The sequence below is a fragment of the Adiantum capillus-veneris genome, chromosome 11, assembly GCF_014529385.1.
Source record: "Adiantum capillus-veneris isolate H3 chromosome 11, ASM1452938v2, whole genome shotgun sequence".
NCBI classification, from domain to species: Eukaryota; Viridiplantae; Streptophyta; class Polypodiopsida; order Polypodiales; family Pteridaceae; genus Adiantum; species Adiantum capillus-veneris.
Genome location: NC_140941.1, coordinates 88,127,558 through 88,134,087, shown reverse-complemented (window position 1 = coordinate 88,134,087; position 6,530 = coordinate 88,127,558). Strand labels below are relative to the sequence as shown.

General features: G+C 45.2%; 1 pseudogene; it reads right to left on the bottom strand.

Moving 5' to 3' along the window:
• Positions 1–1,143: 1,143 nt before the first annotated feature.
• LOC147447606 (small ribosomal subunit protein eS8 pseudogene) lies at positions 1,144–4,759 on the bottom strand (annotated as a pseudogene).
• Between the last annotated feature and the right edge of the window lie 1,771 nt (positions 4,760–6,530).

The following is a 6,530-nucleotide window of genomic DNA, read 5'->3' as shown; positions in this document are numbered from 1 at the left end:
CATGAGCGTTGCTATGCTGCAGCAGCATCACCATCTCCTGGAAAGCAAGCCGTACACGTCAATTTTCTACCCTCTACATACAGAAAGACGTCCTTGCGCCCCCCCCTCAAGCGAGCCCTCCCTCTTCCTCTTTCCTCCGCATGAATGCCTATGGGTTGCGCCACAAGGGGATCAAGAGGGGTTGCAGATTGCTGTCCAATGCGAGACAGTGGGATTGGTTGGGGTCTGCAAGGAGCCGCCAAGAGGGAGAAAGCATGGGAAATGTAGGAGGCGAGCAACAGATGTTGGTGCTATCCTAAGAGGCCAAATATTGGCTTGCTGTTACAGAGCGGGCCTGAGAAGGCGATGTAAACATGGAAATGGCATCAAAGGTGCCGACAAAGTAGAGGGAGCACAGAGAGAAGAAGTGTTGGCTGCTATTCCAAGAGCAAGAAAGAAGGCGACATGAAGGGGCTGCCTGGCGTGCTGCCAGCGAGTGTGGAAAGAACAGGAAGGGTGCTGTCAGCCAAGAAGGTGTAGAAAGAACAGGCCGGAGCTCGAAGCAGTTTCCTTACAATGTTGTTGGACATTGCAGGCAAGCAAAATTGTTTTAGGTTGGATTGCAGATTCGATTGGCCCGAGCAGAAAAGGAATCAGAACAATCTAAGGCAGCAGGCGATTCAAAGGCCATTAATCATTCTGATGCGAGAGGAGGCGCCACTCTCAGAGGGGAGGATGCCATCCAATATAGTACGCAGATCTGGCACCGAATTGCTAAGGTATCTGTCAAAGCCACCCACCATTCAGAGGGGGCCCATAATGTGCAATGGAACAAAGGGAAATCCCATGCTCTTTGAATCAAGACGAAGACAGGGGCGTGCCAATGCGTGTGATGGACTCATGGAGGAGACGCATGGAGGGGCACTGTTCGGGATGCGGTGCAACATGACATGCCAGAGCTATCTTCAAAAATGTGAGCATGTCATCAGCATGATGCATCTCTTCGACGAGCACAGGGTCTAAGATGCGTAGTAGTGGCTCCTTCCCCTGCAATGCTGCCTCCATCCATTGCGATAGCTCCATCTCCTCCGCGGGGGAAAGCACTTGAAGCTTGCCTGTTAGTAGCTGAAGCATTACCATGCCTAAAGAGAACACATCCCCTTTCTATGTGGGCTTGATACTCTTTGACAATGCCATCTCTGGGGCCTGATAGTGCACGTCTTCAGGGCTCACCCCAGCTCCGAAGCTCAGTCCGCTGTCGGTGGATGACCTCGACGACACGCTCACTTTTCCCACTTGTGCGCTTGTTGGCACGCCGCTTCCCACAATACCAATTTGTTGTCCCTGCTGACACAGGCCTGTAGCGCAAGTTCAAAAACGCCAGCCAGGAAGATCGGGCATGCGCAGGTGCAACAGGTTTGGTTGCGAAGCAGACGCTCAATCCATAGAGGACGATAGCACAACACTCGTGAGGGCACCCAGACACGCAACAAATCCGCATGGTGCGGAGATCCATTTCCGCTTTCATCAATAATCTCGTTCTTGGTGTAGTCTCATGTACTTGGCGGATTTCCCACTGCGGAGATTTTTACCTTATGTAGCGGGGATGCAGTGCAACTTTTTGATGGTTTCCGAGTTCGGGATGCGAGTGATGGAGATGGGTGGTCCAGGAGCAAAGAGCCAAAGAGCCAGAGTGCGGCCTTGACAACCATACTTGCATCACACTTCCCAAATGAATTTCGATGTGGTTTGTAAATTTGTTGTACGGGTTCCCACCCCTTAAATGGTAGCATTGTACCACTGTACATTTGGGTTTACACGAATCAAAGGATGTTGGGATCAGGTACTCCGTGCATGCCAAGTGTTACGGCATAAGGCGGTGTGTGCCATGTGTTACTCCTTGGCCATATTGGATGGTCTTGAACCTTAGTGGGGATGCCAAGGGGTGTGGCTCATGAGAAGCAAGGGGACACTACAAGCCTATAAGAATGGGCTCTTATAACCTTTGTAATCATCAAGCTTTCATTCATAGTAATCAGTTATGGCGGCCGGCGTTAATCTCTCTCTCTCTCTCTCTCTCTCTCTCTCTCTCTCTCTCTCTCTCTCTCTCTCTCTCTCTCTCTCTCTCTCTTCTCTGTAGAGGGCTCTTCCCTCTCTACAGTGAGTCCCAAGCAAAAATCTAGCGCTAGTTTCTGAGCCAGGAATAGCTGCAAGGACTTTGCTAAAAACAAGCCTTTGCTTTTGGTGGTCACCTCTCCCACTTACTATTGAATTTTTACAGCAAAATTGGCCATCTCAGCAGTATATGGCCAACTAATGGAAACCGTACCTAGACTATGCTGCACCGTAATGTCCCGACATAATTATGGCTTTCTCGTACTGCTCCGGCGTATTTATGGTGCCGCTTTTTATAAAAATTAATTCTCGTAAAAATCTTGTCTAGTCTCGTTTTTTTGCTCTGGATGATCATTTTTAAATCCGAGGGGAGACTAAAATTAATATTTTTATGTTTAGGTCATCATAAAAAGCACATTGCTTCTCAAAAACGTCAAAAACACGAAAAGCTAAAAATAACGTAAAAAGCACCAAGAAAAAAAACTAAAATCGAACCACGGGTTCCCCTCATCCATTGGAATAAGAAAGTAGACTCGGTTTTCACTAAAAAGCACTAAAAATCATGAAAACCTATAAATAGAGTGAAAGCCACTCAAAAGCAGATTTTTACAAAATTGGACCATAGCTTCCCTGGAACACGTAGATCAAGGATCCAACCTTGCTTTTTGCAAAAAAAACACCTAAAAGCATAAAAAGCATGAAAAAACTAAAAATAATGAATTTTTCCAAAATTGAACCAAACATCCGTCAAACCTACTGGAACATGGAAACGGCCTTGCTTTTTACTTTAGAACCTTCCAGTACTATCAATCAAGCATCTTAAGTCAAAATTTGACAAAATAGATATTAAAAGCTATTTTTCTTATTTTTAGAAGAGACCGAGAAATTGGGGATCTTACTCTCTCTCTCTCTCTCTCTCTCTCTCTCTCTCTCTCTCTCTCTCTCACACACACACACACACACACACACACACACACACACACACACACCACACAAAAAACGGCCTTCAGTGTATTTTTAAAGGACAAAAATTGAAAAGTCTCGGCTACTTTGGATGGTCACCTAACCTTGCACCGAAAATAAATTCCAATGCATATGGCTCAAAGTTTATACTCCCTTTATTTATCTTTATCTACCCTTTTGTACTTGGCTAAAGCTGGAGGATTTTAGTGCTAAAGGTGGTCAAAGCCCTAAATTTTCATTAAAAACTGAGAGATTTTCAATGCTCTCCTTTTTCCATCGGTTGCAAAAAAAGTCTTTCTTAAACACTACTCTCTCTCTCTCTCTCTCTCTCTCTCTCTCTCTCTCTCTCTCTCTCTCTCTCTCTCTCTCTCTCTCTCTCTCTCTCGTGCTCGCTCTCTCGTTTTGCAATATTGAAGTATCTTAATTTGTACACATTTTTGTCCTTCTTAGAAGCGACGACTCGGAACCAATCCTTGACACTGTGCCTTTTCAGTTTGTTAGATATTTAAAATACCTTCTAGAGAATGCGCTCTTGAAAATAACGTTGATCTTATTCTCCTCACGAGCAATGGTGATAGTGTCGTCGAGAACACCTCCATTGCCCCCAACCTTGATACGATCCTAGAGGAACTTCTCAAACGAGCCGATGTCCATAATATTGTCCTCAACGGGCTTGCCGCATGGTGAAGGTTGACGTCTCCTTACTCTTAGGGCTTGCTGCCTTTTTTGCCCCTGCAAGGCTTGTGGAATGGTGAAGGTTGACTTCTCCTCACTGTAATTAGGTAGGACATGCTGTCTTTTTTTCCCCTACAGCTCCTACAGGTGCACTCACATTCCGATGAGACTCTCTCTCTCTCTCTCTCTCTCTCTCTCTCTCTCTCTCTCTCTCTCTCTCTCTCTCTCTCTCTCTCTCTCTCTCTCTCTCTCTCTCTCTCTCTCTCTCTCTCTCTCTCTCTCTCTCTCAAGGAGCACGCATCGACGCCGGTGCGTCGATGCATGCTCCTTGAGAGAGAGAGAGAGAGAGAGAGAGAGAGAGAGAGAGAGAGAGAGAGAGAGAGAGAGAGAGAGAGAGAGAGAGAGAGAGAGAGAGAGAGAGAGAGAGAGAACTCTCAAGGCCTTTGCATCCAGTTTCTCTATAACTACCCTTTCCTTTCTTCCTTCGAATCTTCTTCTGATAGAATTCTCTTTCAAGAATGTAACCATCGGCTCGCCCACATTGGCCAAGATGAGATGATATGCAAGCCAAAAAGGGTCTGCTTGCAATTTGATCCCCCAGATAAGGATCCACTTTGCAATCCTCATTACGAGCAAATATCTTCAGCTGGACATGTTTGCTTTGCTTCTTCTCCCCTTCACCTACGGCAGCATCCGTATCCTTAGCTTCCTTCTTGCAGCTCTGTTCTTCTTTCCCAAGTCCACACCATATAAGTGTTGGGTACACCACCGGTGGAAAGGTGCAACATCAAGCTAAACAATGGCAGACTTCACAAGCGTCTGCGCCGTCCTAACTAGCCCATTAATGGATGCAAAAATCTAAGATACGGGTCTTCCTAGTCGTTTCTTCTAATCCCCATTTCTTGTTACTGGATAGCTTTGTCATGCCTAGTTGCCGACCAAGCTCGTATTTCCTTTTCTTGTGCCATTTCTTCTTCTTGCCTCCATTTGCCCGCCTCTTGTGCATGGAGTTGAGTGAGATACTCATCCTGCGGTTGAGCTTGGACATAACTCTTCTGTGCTCTCTCTCTCTCTCTCTCTCTCTCTCTCTCTCTCTCTCTCTCTCTCTCTCTCTCTCTCTCTCTCTCTCTCTCTCTCTCTCTCTCTCTCTCTCTCTCTCTCTCTCTCTCTCTCTCTCTCTTTGCTTGAAGTTTCTCTCTCACGTTGTGCTTGCCATGGAGTGCCTGTGATTCTCCTCTTTGCCTGCATTGCAAAGAGTTTTTGCATTCAAAAGGCCACCCTGTGTTCATTTCTGGTGCTCTCGGCCTTACACTTTAAACTTCTCCTTCAAAGACACTCATATCACTTTCCCTCATTCCCTTCATAATGGGCCTCTCTCTTTGCGAAATGCCCCCTACACTATCGATCGTTCATGCCTCCATTCCTGCAAAACCCACCAGCATGAAAGCTGATGAACCCGAAGATGCTCCTCCTTGTAGCATATTGGTGATCCTTCTGGCAAGAGAATGGGGGTGCCTATTTTTACATGTCAAGGGTTTGTCTCCTCCATATGCTTGGGTACTGGAACAAGTGTAACACAGCTTGTCGATGCAAAAAATATGCCTCGGAAGGAGTATGTATATAAAAATTGTTATGGGCTGGCAAGTTGGTTTGTCCTATTTGTCTTGGCACTGGGTTAGCAAACAACAAGGGTCCTCTGCAAAGGCCAAAGTAGAGACCCCTCTTGGACAAGATGTACAATGGGAGATTGTTACCTAACATGTGATGGGTTGTTTCCTGTAGAGCATGATTAATGTGTATATTATTTTGGGCATCTCACCATGCCCTACATTTTTGGAAGTTGTAACGGCTACTCAAAAGTCAAGAGTTGAGAGAGAGAGAGAGAGAGAGAGAGAGAGAGAGAGAGAGAGAGAGAGAGAGAGAGAGAGAGAGAGAGAGAGAGAGAGAGAGAGAGAGAGAGAGAGAATAATTTCAAAAAAGGACATTTCAACTTGCAACCTCGTGATAAGGATCCATAAAACCAACATTGTACAATAAAACTACTTGATGGAGAAAGGGATTCCAGTAGTAGATGGGGATTCCAGTACTGGAATCCCCATCTACTACTGGAATCCCTTTCTCCATCAAGTAGTTTTATTGTACAATGTTGGTTTTATGGATCCTTATCACGAGGTTGCAAGTTGAAATGTCCTTTTTTGAAATTATTCTCTCTCTCTCTCTCTCTCTCTCTCTCTCTCTCTCTCTCTCTCTCTCTCTCTCTCTCTCTCTCTCTCTCTCTCTCTCTCTCTCTCTCTCTCTCTCTCTCTCTCTCTCTCTCTCTCTCTCTCTCTCTCGCTATGAGAGAGACAGAGTTTTTGGCATAGAGAGCAAAATTGGAAAAGAAAGTGTGTGAGCATCGTCTTCTCAACAAGAGGTCAACAAAGGATTTGGTGTTTGTCTTGTAATAATGGCAATGACCATGAATCCCATGAAGACTATGGGTATTAAGTCAAAAGTCCAGTTTGCTGCCAGATATACCCTTGAGACATCATACGCGTATGATGTCTACCGGTGAGTTTTTGTCCACAATTCATGCACAAGTATCCACAAGTCTTCATCACTGCTTCCCAAGCACTTTTAAAAAATTTCCATGCAAAAAAGTATGCACAAAATCACAAGTTTCCTATTTTTTTCCATTTTCACACACGACTTTTGTCTTTTGGGGACCAAATGTTGGTCAAATCTTTAGTCTCAAGGTGTACTCAAGGTAAAATACCCCTTTAGAACACTCTGGTGTAGTCTTTTTTGGAAAATTTGGT